Source organism: Coenobita brevimanus, chromosome 27 (genome assembly GCF_032717465.1).
Source record: "Coenobita brevimanus isolate Jiangsu-jjx chromosome 27, ASM3271746v2, whole genome shotgun sequence".
In the NCBI taxonomy this organism is placed as follows: domain Eukaryota; kingdom Metazoa; phylum Arthropoda; class Malacostraca; order Decapoda; family Coenobitidae; genus Coenobita; species Coenobita brevimanus.
This window is the reverse complement of record NC_136980.1, coordinates 18,488,048-18,502,468: the sequence shown is the minus strand read 5'-3', so window position 1 is coordinate 18,502,468 and position 14,421 is coordinate 18,488,048. Positions and strand designations below refer to the sequence as shown.

Genomic DNA, 14,421 nt, shown 5'->3' with positions numbered 1-14,421 from the left:
GCCTACCCGATTTACCTTAGTGTAAGTCTGTCTGACTTACTGTCTTGCAATTTGTCTGATTTCTTTTTTACTGTCTGTGTTTTTTACCTTAATGTCTCCCTTACTAGCCTGTCTACTTGTTATCTCCACCAACGGAGTTGAAGGAAGTTATGTATTCAGCCCTATTTTTGTTTATTTGTTTCTCCACCAGATTTCTCAGAATACCATTGTTGGATTTCAGTTAAATTTTGTGGATATATGGGTCATGCACCAAGGAAGAATTGAGTATATTTTAGTGATGATCTGAGTTCGAGTCCGTGTCAGTACTCTTTTTGTCTGTGTACAAGATATTACAACTAGTCCAGGGGCTTGTGTAGTTTCGTGTTCAGTGAATGAAGAAAGTTACCAACACATTTTTTTAGTGTCAGTATGGTGCCCTATCACGCAAAATATATGTTTGGAATTTTTTATGTCATGACTTCTGTCAGTATTTACGGAAAAGCAAGATGGCCACCACAAAGTGCATGTAATATTTTGCCATAACTCAGCCAAAGTGCAGCCTTTTTGGACCATTAAATGTTCTAATATGGGGTTTTTGGCCTTTAGCTTTTATTTCTTACACAATCTAAGAATAAATTCTTAAGCCTAATTTACATAAAGCCAAGACAGCCGCCTACAACATTATAATTTCTCATAGCATTGGTCTCAAATGGAATATGTATATTATATCTCATTGCATTTTATTTATATGAAATGGGATATGTAAGTCATTTGAGATTCTAAATTGGTGTTTTAAAACATTAACTTTCCAAATATTCCCTTTCCAATGGCGTTACATTTATTAAACTACTCTAATTTTGCCTTGTATTATCAAGTACACATTCTTTACGGTGAGTCTCAGTCAGGCTTCTGTAGGCTAGACTAAGATCCTGGGACTAAGATGCTGTCAACTTAACTTTAAGTGATACATGACACCAATGGAATCGTCTTAGTTAATATCCTTTATCTTTATTAAAACAACAGATTTATTTAATGAGAAACATGAAATTTGACATCTGTTATACGGATATTTACCACAATAGTATTTTTGGTAGGGAAAATTGTAGAGCAAGTATGTATTTGATGTAATCATATAAACAAGTCTCTTACATTAAAACTTTGATTTTAAAGAACTCAGCAGAAAAAAAAATATTTTATTATTACTGTAACAACAGAAGAGTCAATATCTCTGGTGTGTTATTCCTTGTTACAGTTTGTGATCCAGAACCTAGTAGAACAGCTGTTTTAATGCGTGGGTCAATATGGCTTCCACTCATGATTCATTACTGTCAATTTGCTCCTCAAGTAGGGATTCCAAGTTGTTTTCCATTGTGTTATGGCAAACATTGCTATCAGAGCCACATTTGCACATCTCTGTGCAGTAGAGTTTGTGCTGCTTGGAGGTGCATCGATTTTCACATCTGGATTTGGAACAGTTGCACATTACAAGTTCCAGCACTGCTTTTTGGAGCTGGTGGCTCCAAGGTTGTAACCGGCAGATAGCTTCCTTCTTCCTTTGTCCAGCCATATGTCTCTGGTGGTGGTAGGTTGGGCATTGCTACTGTATTAGATTCCCATATCATTGACTGGTAATGTGCTCGAAGTATTGCTTGTTTGAGAGCTTGTCTTGTCGGTGGCAGTTTCTCTCCCCCCGTTTGCTTATTGCAGAATAGCTTCCAACGTAGATCAGCAACTTGGCGGAGAGGTGTGTTTGGGCCATACAGTTTACAGACAAACTGTTCAAGTTTGTCCTTAACTTCCGGTGAAGGCACATCAGTTTTGCCCAGTTCCTTGAAGGAGTGCTTGATGTCATCAGAGGCTGACTGGAGAGTCTTCCAACATGATAGTTTGTTCTTTCCAGCAAATCTGTCTGTCTGATATGCTCCTGTGAATGCGTGAGAGCCTGGCAATGCTTCTGCTGTCATTTTCTCAATGCTTTCATAAATTTGTTTTAGGGAGATCCTTCTTCTTGAACCTTCATTTCCTATAATGAAGTTGGTTTCTGCAGGTAGTTGGGGATATCTCCTGAGGCTTAAAACCAGCACATCTGTATCAGGGGACTGAATATCGAGTGTGTTGATTCCTCTCTCTGCAGCATCTTTCGCATGTAGAAGAATCTTGGTGTCCATATCTTCATATGAGCTGAATAGATGTTTGGTTGACAGGATCTCAGCATTTGTCACCACAGAATCTCGATATGCCACAACAAAAGCTTGCTGTGAGTCAGTGTAATTATCAATGCCCTGAGCCAGATATGATGTTAACTCATCCTTTGTATGGATGTCTGAGAGGAACTTCTTCACAGTAACCTTTGTCAAAGGGGTACTATCACAAACAGAGTACCTGATAGTCTTCTGGCCACGAACACGTCTCTTGTGGGTTTTCTCCTTGTGTGAATCCGGGAGATCATATCGGTCCACTTCGCCATAGGTAGAAGATTTCTGTTGTAACTTGTTGCAGAAGTGGGTAGCTAAGTCAGAACAGGTTCGTACCCGTTGGGGCTTTCCCATTTCTTGGACCAGTGCCATTCCATCAATATCTGTGCTGGTCAGTCTTCTCTTGTCTCTGGGTTACACTGTTAGGGTCATCACTTTCTGTGCTGTCACCACCAGTACCTTGGTCTGTGCCTTCTTTTGTTGTTGCTTCAAGATGTGCATGATCTTGCTTTTCTCAACCATAGGGAGTAGCTCACCACTGCTGTCAAACGAAGATCTTGGATGGAAGGAAAATTCATATTTGCCTAGGACTTTTCGAATATCGATCTCAGGCCGTGACCTTGCCACAATTAAGCAGCGTGCAAAGAGGTTCCTCTCACCCCTGAGCTGTATGACCTGTGATCCAACTTTGTGTGTCAATGCCTTGTTTGCATATTTCCAGGTGTGAAGGTTCAGGCATTTCATCAGTGCCCACAGGTTGATCTTAGCCTCAGTAATCTTATCTTTTACAAATGATGAGTTAGCCGTATCTCCATGAGCTGTTATATTGCACATGTCCTCTACTACACTGTCCAGCATATATGTCTGACTGACGAAGCTCACAAAGCCTTCCCCGGCAAATGTGAATGGGTTCTGGGCTGAGATAACATTCGGTAGCTGGTTTACTTCTTTGTCCTGGCGCTCTGTCAGACTGAGAGTTCATGATGCCGCTGCCTCTCGTTTACTTGTAAGTGACCATTGTCTCTGCTTCTTCTGCAAGTCGAGCTAACTCAGGTGCTGTGAAGAATAGTCTTATTCTGGCACTCTCATTCAATGTGACCCCAATAAGGCCACCAGAGACTTTCATCCATCTGTTCTCATGCTCTATGGCATGGTCAGGTCCAGTGGCACAATATAGTACTTCATTTTTCTTGATGACAAAGTTTCCATTTTTGAACTCTGACCAAATACCATAGTCTGTCTCTTGTAGTGCTTTCATCTCTACCAAGTACAAGGGGACCATTCTAGCATAATGAATTTTGTCTAGAGCAAAGAAGTATCTTACAAGGCATTCGAGAGATGAAAGGTGGAGGTCCCAGTTTCCTTATCGTGTTGTCCTGATGAAGTTCAGTATCGTCAGGATCAGCTCAATATAGTCAAGGTATACCTTAAACATGGGCTTGTCTGAATTCCTCTGGTTGAAATCATCTAGTCGTTGTTCTTAATGTTCATCTGTTGTGCCATTGACTGATGAGCCTCCAACAAACCAATTCCTTTTTTACATGCCTCCTCCACTGAGTGTTCTAATGTTTGAAACTCTGAGGCAAGGTCTGGGTGATAAGTGAAGAATGCCTTTTCATACAGATGGAGGGGGGGCTTGCAGGCTAACAGTATGTGCATTCAGGGCTCTCTTGTAGTGCCTGCACTCAAGGATCTGCCATACTGTTGCTGGGCCAAATATATCAGCTTCGACCCATGCATCATCAAGTCCACTGGCTTCCATCAAAGTTCCGGCTGCTCTCAATGCTGCCACTGCGTGTGAAGTTCTCTTACCCGAAGCACCCATTGGTTTTTGCAGTCAAGCCTGCTCATCTCTAGTTGCTTGGCTTTCTCATACAGCTGCATGTCAAGTGTAATGACTTCCTGGTCCAACAACTGCAGCATATATGCCCTGTGCCTGCTTAAGAACTGTCAGAAGTGTAAACCAGTCTGATGCAGGAGCCATGAGAAGAGGAAGAGTACAAACTTGTGTGAGTGGTTTGCTCTTTGACATCAGGGAATTGTAGGCAGCCCAGGGGTGGATGTTTCCATGCTGGGTAGCAGTATTTTCAGTTGTAGCAATTGTACCAATTGTCTTGGAAAATAGCCACACCATATCATCCACCCTGTACTGCATGAGAACAGCTTTGTTTTCTCCAGTCACAAATGTTTCATGCGGTGGAGATTGGGGTTTGACTTTGGAAGAAATAGAGCACTGTATTAGAGGAGGTTCATTTGGTGGTAGAAATGACTTTCTTGGAGGTTTCTGTAGGATGATGGCTGGAATGGTATCACCTGGAAACTTCTGTTGAAACACTGCTGTGGCTGTACCATGTGTTGTGCGTTTGCCATCGGGGGTATCTTCGTTGAAGTCAGAGTTATCAATGGCAAAAAAGGTGACGCGTCTCTTTTGGATGGCCTGTGGTACATGCAGACCTCCTACTGTTGTTTGTTGGGCAACAGCTTCAGCTAGCTGTGTCAAGACGCAAAATTCTTGAATAGTCAACATACAGGCCATAAGAATACAAAGGGTCTATTAGCTGCTTGCTTCGGGTGGACTGATGCACTGCAATGCCCAAACTGAGCTGAAGGAGCCATGCTCTATATGAGCGAAATGGTGTCGGTGATTTTTCTGCTTTGCCCTTGTACCCAACTTGTCTATGTGACTTAAAAACTTGCAGAATCACGTCTGAAACTTCCCTGTGAACTTCATCATCGCGATCTTTTGTGTCAAGAGATGAAGTTGAACCAAGCAGAAGCCATCTGAAGAATGAATATTGCTCAGGCGGAACGTGGTCATCAGTGTCTTGGAGTGAGCCTTGAAAGGTCCATCCTGCACAACATTTTTTTTGCCAGGACACTGTGCAGAATTCTTCCACACTTGAAAACAATTTCCATTGTATCGTTTTCTGATGTTGATGTTCTGGACAGCTGCATCACCTACAGATTTGAGAAATATTCGCTCAGACTCTCTAGTATTGGATGGCCTTGCAAACTGGATGTTGCTAAAATATTTCTGCAGCTTGTTTTTTTTTTATTGTTCTTCCGTCCATCTCTCCAGTCTATATGTCATTTGCCGCTCTAATATGTGTGAAGCTCTTTTGGATGGTTGCCATATCAAGTACTAAATCCGCTTGAAGCATATCTTCTATCACACTGATGAATTCGATTTCTGCCAGAACAACCTTTTGTTTTTCAAACTGAATCCCTGAAGCCATAGTTTAATCTACTGATAATTTTGGCCTCGTAATAAAGGATTCTCAACATGAGTCATCCAGCATTTGCGATGATATTTCACATCGATGGCATGGGCATCTGTAGGATCAATGGGAGTAGAGAGTCGGAGAGGGAATCTGAGCCAAACTGGTCCACAGACTTCCTCAGTTTTGTTCCTGCATTGCCAGTCATACCATGAATTTCAGTTTTGGGATCACCTTTTTCGCAGAAGAAGCACAGGTCACTTAAATAAGGTGTTGAAGATCATCTGGTGAATGGTGCTGTAGGGACAGTTTGAGCATTTAAGCACAAAGAGACAGTAGCTGTTGAAGGTCTTCCTGGAACCCTGAGAAGCATGGACTTAACAAACTGTCTTTTTACTGATTCTAATTCTTTTTTTTTTTTTTTTTTTGTGGCATGTCTTGGAGTAGCATTCTTTGTGATAGATTGCAGTTTTCTCCTGTAACCTGCGAGGAGTCACATCTTTCAGCATTTCACTGATAATGTGGGAATGTTCCATCATTGTTATTAGCCCTTTTGCTGATGTATTCTAGTATGTTTTCATACGAGGATATTGTTAGGATTTTCACTTATGTTCCTCCCTTGGTACCTTGACAAATGAAACACTGAGTGTAATCAATGTCCAGTCTTGCTTTTTTCTGGGAATTTCCACTTCCTTGAAAATCCATCATCCCAGGCTGATACTGAAATACCTGATAGAGAAGAAAAAAAGAATTATTAGCTTAGTAGGATTATGTTATTGTTATATACACAGAACTACAAATGGAATAGTGGATAGATGGGTAGGCTGAAAACACAATGCTCAATTACTGAGGCACATATTCAGGTGGAAACTTTAGGAAAGCACTAAAACAATCTCAGCAACAAAGCAAACAATCATTAATGTATGCACAAGCACACTGCGGCAAGGTTCGTCAGGTAGACTACCATACTCGACCGATCATCAGCCATTTTTTCTATAAAGTACAGTATGACATTCCCTGCCTTATTTTACTACTCCTGACATAATTTGATACAAGTACGTGCAAGGAAACAGTGTAGAAAGGATTTCATATAGCAATTCTGAGCCCTCGCTTAGAGAGTTGGGGGTAGGTCACAACAATAGTGAATTAAATCTCCTTAGTGTTTGAGAAAAATTCCCAACATGTATTTTTAAACACCTTAGATGTTAGACAATTAAATGGTACATGTTGTAAATTTTCTTAATCAGTTGCACACGAAGCCATTTTTTGTGACACATGGCCCTACACTAAACCATTATTGATGGCTTTCGATGCAGTTTTCTGGATAGGCCTATGTGCTCATACGCCAAGAATTACATAAATTCTGCTGGTGATCCGAGTTGTCATCTATGGGCCGTCTTGTTTTGTTATTGTTAACTCCGGTCTGTCTAGCTATGTAGACTCATCGGTCACAGGTAAGCAAAGCTTCCTGTGGACCCGTCCCACAGGTACGTTACAGTACATACACCGTGCAGAGAACCGGCACTACTATAAGGTAAACAGCATCTCACAGGGATCGGATCAAGGTACATTCCACGGAGAGATGCAGGGAAAATTGGGAGGTTTGATTCCAGGGTGGACGCAGAAGCTGCACCACCCAGGGTGCACAGCGCCATCACTTGTAATCTACTCGTGAACACCATTATCTGACTCTCCTCCTTAAGATCTGTCTCCCTCCTTTAATATCTGCCTTACTCGTACTGTGTTGCATTTTGCTGTCTTACCTGCCGCACTGTTAGTGATCCTGTCTTAATAATACTGTGTGCCTGTCAAGGTATGTCTGCCTCCCGAGATACCTGTCTGAGTGCCTGTCTAAGTGCATGTCGACTTTTCGATTTTCCTTCCTGTTTGTGGTTGGTGATTGGCCTTACCAACTTCACCTCAGACAACAGGGGAAAGTTCCTTATACGCTGTGACTTGAATTTACAGTGCTATGTATTGTACAAATCAAATTGTAATGCTCAATAGAAACACCATTGTTGAGAAAATAAGAATGTTCTGACCGATTTTGTCAAAGTTGATGAGTCTTCTCAATGAGTATGGATAAAATTTCTCGTTAATTATAATCTCTCGCGTTCTCTGTCTACTTGCCTGCTTTATTGTTTATCTACCATTATTACTGGTTATTTGTCTGTTTTACCATAATATATGTTTCCCGGCTTTACGAACTTTCTGTCCGTATGTTTTAATTTCAGTTTTAATAGATGTTCCTCAGTCTACTTTCTACCAGCCACTCCTGCTGTCGTCCTAACTACTTCCCTGTTATCCATACTGCCGGCTTGTTGGTTATACTGTTTATCTTCCTGCCTTAATGTCTGCTTTCCTGTTTTTCCCTGTGTATTTCTGTCTTTTGCAATCTGCACATCTGCCTTACTGCTTCCCCAACTCTGTGTACCTACATCACCAACGACAGTCCTTTACGACTGTGCGTGCCTGCTCCTTGATCAAACTTTCTGTCTGATTGTCTTCTTGTACCTTATAAAATGTCTAATTTTCTTCCTTTATGTGTGTGTGTCTATGTTTTTATAGCATTCTGTTTGTTTTTCTGCTTTAATGTCTGCCTTCAACAATTGGTTCTTTTCTCTCTGCCTTATTACCTGCCTTGCCTTCTGTCTGTTTACCTAGTTGTCTGCCTTGTTATCTTATTGTATGCCTTTCTACCTCAGTGTCTGCTTTTCTACGGTACTGTTTGCCTCATTCCCTGACTGTCTGCCTCCTTATTTACTCTTTGCCTCTGTACCGTACGTTCCGCCTCTCTCACTATTTACATTTCTGTCTACCTTGTTATCGTCTTTCCGTTTACTATCTGTTAGCCTTATTGTTTACTTTACAGCCTACTTTGCTCTCTGCATTACTGCATGCCTCACTGTTTGCCTTCCTGTCTTCCTTACTGCATATCGTACTGCTTACATTACACGCTATCGTACTGTCGACCTTAATGTCTATATCAATGCCTGCTGCCAATTCGCCAGTGAGGCTGTTTGGATATTAATCATCCATAATATCTGTTTATCTTTCTGTATAAGGAAACACAAATGAAACAGCCAGAGCAGCAGTGATATTAGCTCACGCATTGTACCTCTAGATGATCATGTCAAAATTTTAGAAAATTTGTGCACTTTCATAGGACCAATAATTTCGATTCTGATGAACTTTGAAGGAATCTGAGATGTCTGAAAAAAAAAAAAAAAAGTGAATGGCTGATGATTAATTGCTATTCTAATAATCTTAATTCTTCTATGACTCATGCTTTTGTCTGTAATAAATTACGAAAAGCTTCCTTACTTGGTGATTTGGGATTAAAGGGAATTCCTCGTAGAGTCCTGCATATCTAATGAGTCTACGTAATTAAATGCTGTGGTTATCACAATGTTTCGTTTTAGCTGAACTTGTAACATTAAAGAAAAATATATATAATGTTGCTGGATAAATACGTGAATGATCATTGTGGCCTGGTCCACTGTGCATGCTGTTTGATAGTTCTGCTCATGTGCTTTTTATGCCTCTATACACCAGTGGTGGAAGAGGCATTGATTGGTATGTTCGAGTGTGCGTGTGTGGGTCCGTGTGTCCGTTGCACTTTTCTGGGCGGGATATCTCCTGAACACATCATCAGATTTCCACCAATCTCTTGTCATTTATGCAATATGGGATGATAAACTGATTAGGTCAACAAGATCAACGGGTCAAAGGTCAAGACCATATGGGTGTGGGAACCATATCTCTTGGACTTCGCGACGGATTTCAATCAAGCTTTTGTCAGTGATACAGTATGAAGGGTATGAAGGGACGATGAACTGATTAGGTCAACAAGGGCAAAGGCATATGGGGTCGACTTAGTTTGACTTGAAGCCTGGTAAACATTCGAGTTTTTTTTTTTTTTTTTTTTTACGCTACCACATTCGTGGTCATTACTGTCTATCTATTGCCTGATGCCATAATCCCGTAAGGGGTGGTCATTTGACTCTGAGTTATTTGTTTTACAGGGAGGGGCACTAACCCTCCACCAACCCACTTGTTGACACGTAGGGAGCACCTATGGTTTGGTTATATGGTTACCACCCAGCGTTTAAATGGTTTCTTGGCTTACAGGAAACCATTTGGCTTGTCACTCAATGGAAAGCCACCTGTAAAGGAAAGAAAAGCAATAAGAAGTGACAGGAAAGATGGGAGAAATAGGAAGAGAGGAGGGCAGGCACAGAAAAAGAATAATAAAGGCTAAGGAAGAAGTAGGCAGCACTATATCAAGTGAGTGGATGATGGTCGCCACCACCTACCACTATGTGTACCAATAAAAAAAAATGGAGTTGTTTTTATTAAACTTAAAAGGTATGGACTTAACTCTTAACACTACAGTTTGAAAAAAAAAAAAAAAAAAATAGTGTAATCCTCCAAGGGTAACTAAGGACAATTTTTAAAAAATTAAGTGGGCAGTGGGGGGGTGGGGGGGGGCAGCAGGTCGACTCCCAGTCTCCTGGCAGAAGAACATCGATCTTGTCCATGCACTCGATGTCTAGTACGTAACACATTCGTGGACACTTTCATAGCCCACACCTGTGTTATATGAAAAACCTAGCCAAGGAGTGCACACCAGCTACCTTCACCCGACACAGCGCATCATTTTAGGAAGCTACTGAGAACACCACCCACTTGGGCCACATAGGAAGCAAGGGCCATGTGGCCAAAGTTAGTGTGGGTCACAACAGTGTCCTCGAATGCGTTACAGGGTTCTCATTTTAACCATCCTTTCTTCTCACCTTCCTCCTTCCCTCCACCTCCCTCCTTCTCTCCAACTCTCCTCCCTCTCAAAGGGTATGGGCCAATGCAGCATCCCAGAAGTGGCAGCCCAGTAATCACTGAGCTTCCCTCTGTCCTGTCTTTTTCTCTCCAGTGTGTGTGTGTGTGTGTGTGTGTGTGTGTGTGTGTGTGTGTGTGTCTTTGGCTTGTATTTTCATTGATTTAGGGACTAACTGGCACCTCTTCTTTAATTGTTTAGTTTGGCTATTTTGCCTGTATAAGGCTTAGGTGCCAATATGGATAAATAATATGACAAGAGGGAGGTGGGAGTGAAAGCCATTAACAAATGACAATATGAGCCAGTGATGAGCAGGTGTGGTGGGGGGAGGGTTGTGCATGGGTTTTGATACGGCTATCCTGTCGGGATTTCCGGGGATGACCTGTTGGTGGGGTAATCTGTTTCCCCATCTTGGTCCCAGCTCATCACCCTCCTCCCAGCTTTTTACCTTGCACTTCCTCCACCTGACCAGGTCTAGTATGTCTCCCTTCCCCACCCACCCAAAGCCTCCATCAGGAGTGGTCTGGCTCAGTCCCCTGCCCCAGCCAAGATGGTGGTGCTGGGATGAACCGATTATGTAAAAAAAACTCACGAAGGTTGTATGGTAAGTCCATGCGCAAAGCACTGTGGAGGCATACCGAGTGATGCTTTGCATCGATGGCTCAGGGCCCGAGTTCCTGGGGTTTCATTTATTCTAGGGATCTGTTGATATGTTTTGAATGCCTTTTGCTTATAGATTAATTTTTGTTAGTTATGCCCTATCCTAAATCAAACAATCACCAAAGAACTAATAGGTAAGTTGCTGTATGGTTCGTACTTTGTTTCTGTTACCTGTCTCCCTTCATCTCCCTATCTGGAACTGGGAAGATGTGATGATGATGATGCTGAAGATGGTGTTGGTGGTGGTGGAAGACGCTTCATTCAGTGAGTAAACCTATTCCTTCTTAGAGGAAGAGGTCAAGCATTATGATCACAGGGCTAGGTGAGTCATTATAGCAAAATGAACATCGACAGTTTTAATCATAAGTTGAGCAATATGGGGACAAGTTGAGAAAAGGGCCATAGTGAAGTGGTTAAGTTTTGAGAATAATCATTTAATGTTCACATGGCAATATAAATTTTTGATCCACATGAGTGATTGATAAAAGAATAAATAAAACAGTTAAGATCCGATTTCAGTGAAACATAAGAGGGTGGCCGGGGGTCATCCTATTTTTTTTAAGAACAATAGGTCGAAAATCAAGGTCAAGGGACAAAGTCAACTCAACGTTTTATCAGTCTGAGACTAGAATTTGACCAAAGGATAAAGATACAAGAAGAAAAAAAATCATTCAATTTTGGAAACAATCAAAGGTCAAGGTCATAGGAAAAGATCAAATGCCACGGTCACAGGGTAAGTTCAACAATACAGTTCTGACAGGATTTGAACTTAAGTTTGTGAAGAGTTATAGATCAGGTAAAAATTAAGATATGCACTGTCACGAATTGGCGCGATTCATTATCAAAACAAACTCATGACATTGAACTTCGGTGGAAAACCACTAATTCTAGTGGAATTCCGACTATTTATCACTCAGTTTAACCATCCCCATATTCACCCGATCGGGAGTGTTTTCAGAACATTTTTCACTGTTTCATGAGTGATCGTCCCTGTGCGTGACATTGGCGCTTTCGCTGAGTGAATTGTTGTGGGCATGTATCACTCACATTTTTTCCGTTGGCAGTTAGTGGGTGCGGCTGGTCCCAGCCCTTGCCTCGCAGTTTGAATTCAGTCAGACATTGTGCGCCGTGATAGCAGGTCATTGTTCATTGAGTTCCTGAAATCTCCACTCAGTGTGATCCGGCGTAGAGGTTCAGCGTGGTGCAGCGTCCTTCCTACGTAATGATGCCCAGTTCATCCCACCTAGCCCCTCCCTTTTCTGACCAGTATTTCTTTTCATTTTTCCTAGGCTTAAGAGTTTAGCTGTTGAGTGAGCGAGTGAGTGTGTTCTCCTTATTTTGAATTCATTTGAGACTCATGTAACGTAAATTTATTTAATTGTAATTAATAAATTTACAGTTCTTTTTCTTGAGCTTAATGTAATGTAAACTCGTGTTTTTTTTTCTCCACATTAAGCTTATTTTAGCTGCCGCTCCTAGTTGCACGAACGCTTTGCATTATTCATAACTGGTACTTAAGCCAGTCCTTTTGTATTAAGCTTAAATCTGTTGTCCAGCCAGGAATTAATGCACCAGCAAGAATATTGATTGTCAGGGGTGGAGTCACTTTCTCGAGAGGCTAACAGTACTACAAACAGCACTCGTGAGAAATTAGTCTCTGCTGTGTACTGTTGAGAAAGTTTATAAATTCTCATCCTTAGAGAATCGGCGAAGTAAGCCGCATTAAGTAAAACTGCTTGATTTCACAAGTCAATTTATTGTCCATATTTACAAGCAACATTTTAAAGTATCAAACAATATTCAGTTCTCATAACCCCGTGACATCTGGCAACCTCATTCCAGGATATTAACTCCTAGCTCTTAAGTTATTCATGAGATAATAATTACTCACTCATACTTAGGTATTTATCATTAAAGTCTATAGGCACTATTTTATTGGTGATTATTGAGTTAGTTCTATCAATTTTAAGTAATAGTTTTCACAGTCAGTTTGTTTAAATTTCTTTCTTTACCAGTTTAACTAGATAAAACTGGTCACCACTGACCTGTGCCTATATTCTTTACTCTTGATTATTGGCATTTCTTTGCAAAATAGCAGTCAGTACTTAGTCCTTAGTTCACTCAGACTGAGTTAGCATCATGGCTGCCAACATCTATGTACAGGAAGCTAGAGATATGGGGCTTAGCGACCCTGAGAAAATCCAAAATTAAGTCCTCTCACGGTTTAGTTACGAGTAACAACGTGAGAAAGATGCTCGTGAAGAACGTGAAAGAGAATGTGAACACGAGCGAAAACAATGCGAGGAAAGTGAGAAAGAACGTGAACACAAGCGACAACAACGCGAACTCGAGTTAGAACAAGAGCAACAACAACACAAATTATGGGCAAAAACAACGCGAACTCAAGTTAGAACAAGAGCGAGAACAACGCGAATACGAGTGAGAACAGCGAGAGAGAGAGCAAGAACATGAACGTGCCGAGCAAGAGGCATGTGAAAAACATGAACTTGAGATGCTGAGGCTCAAGCGAGATTCCTTGGCTTCAGACACGTCTGGTGCAGCTGACCCAAGCTCCACGAGAGCTCTCCCTGCAAACGTTTTGGCGACCCCACACATCAAGCTTCCTCCATACAAGGAAGGCGAGCGAATTGAGCCATTCATAGCTCGTTTTGAAGACATGGCTCAATTATACGGTACCAGCTGGATGATGCAGCTACATGGCTCCAGTTCCTTAGCTTGTTTGAGGGCCCTGCTCTCTATATTCTCCACAGAATTCGTGGAGACAATCTCATGTATGAGATGAAGTCCGCACTTGACAAAGCGTACGGTCTCACAGTTGACAACGCCAAGAGTCAGTTTATGAGGGCGCATTTACAAGAAAAAGAGACTGTCATTCAGTTTCTTGACCGGCTTACTGCTTACTTAGGTGAGTGGATGGAGAAAGATGAAACTCCTTCCATGCGTGAGGGGATAATTGACCTTATGCTGCGCATGCAGCTAGAAAAGTCGTGGCCTGCCGAACTTATGGCTCAGCTTAAGATCTGCCAGGTAAGGGATGCCAGCCAAATGGTGGAGAAGCTGATGCATTCTTCACTGCATACGGGTATCAAACTCGTAAGCCTCATACCTGGAACAGGAAAGCTGATAAATCTGGGAAACCGTCTCAGACTGAACCCCAGCAACAAGGCCATTCTCAGAATAATGGCCAAGGTCCAAGCAAATTGCAGAGGAAGGATCAGGGGCAAAATACCCAGAAACCTGAGTGAAAGCGGTACAACAGGAAGAACCCTAACCAGCAGCAGTACTGGTATTTCAAGCAGCAGCAGGGCAAGGACAAACCACGTAACCCTCGATCAGGACAATCGACTCTAGTGTATTGGAGGCAGGATGCAAATGCTGCCTTCATTCCCCAACAAGCACACTGTGGTGCCAACCCCACCAGTACAGGTGCTTCCCCTCAGTTCACTAGCTCCCCAGCAACAGTGAACCCTCCATGTCAGGTGGTCAATGCTCCAGCTCCTCAGATGGTGAGCAC

The 14,421-nt window shown here is 41.9% G+C and overlaps 1 protein-coding gene across 1 annotated transcript in view; it reads left to right on the top strand.

Moving 5' to 3' along the window:
• The window catches only part of LOC145394480 (uncharacterized), a 109,966-nt gene that overhangs the window by 46,308 nt on the left and 49,237 nt on the right, over nucleotides 1–14,421 (top strand). The window lies entirely within an intron of this gene.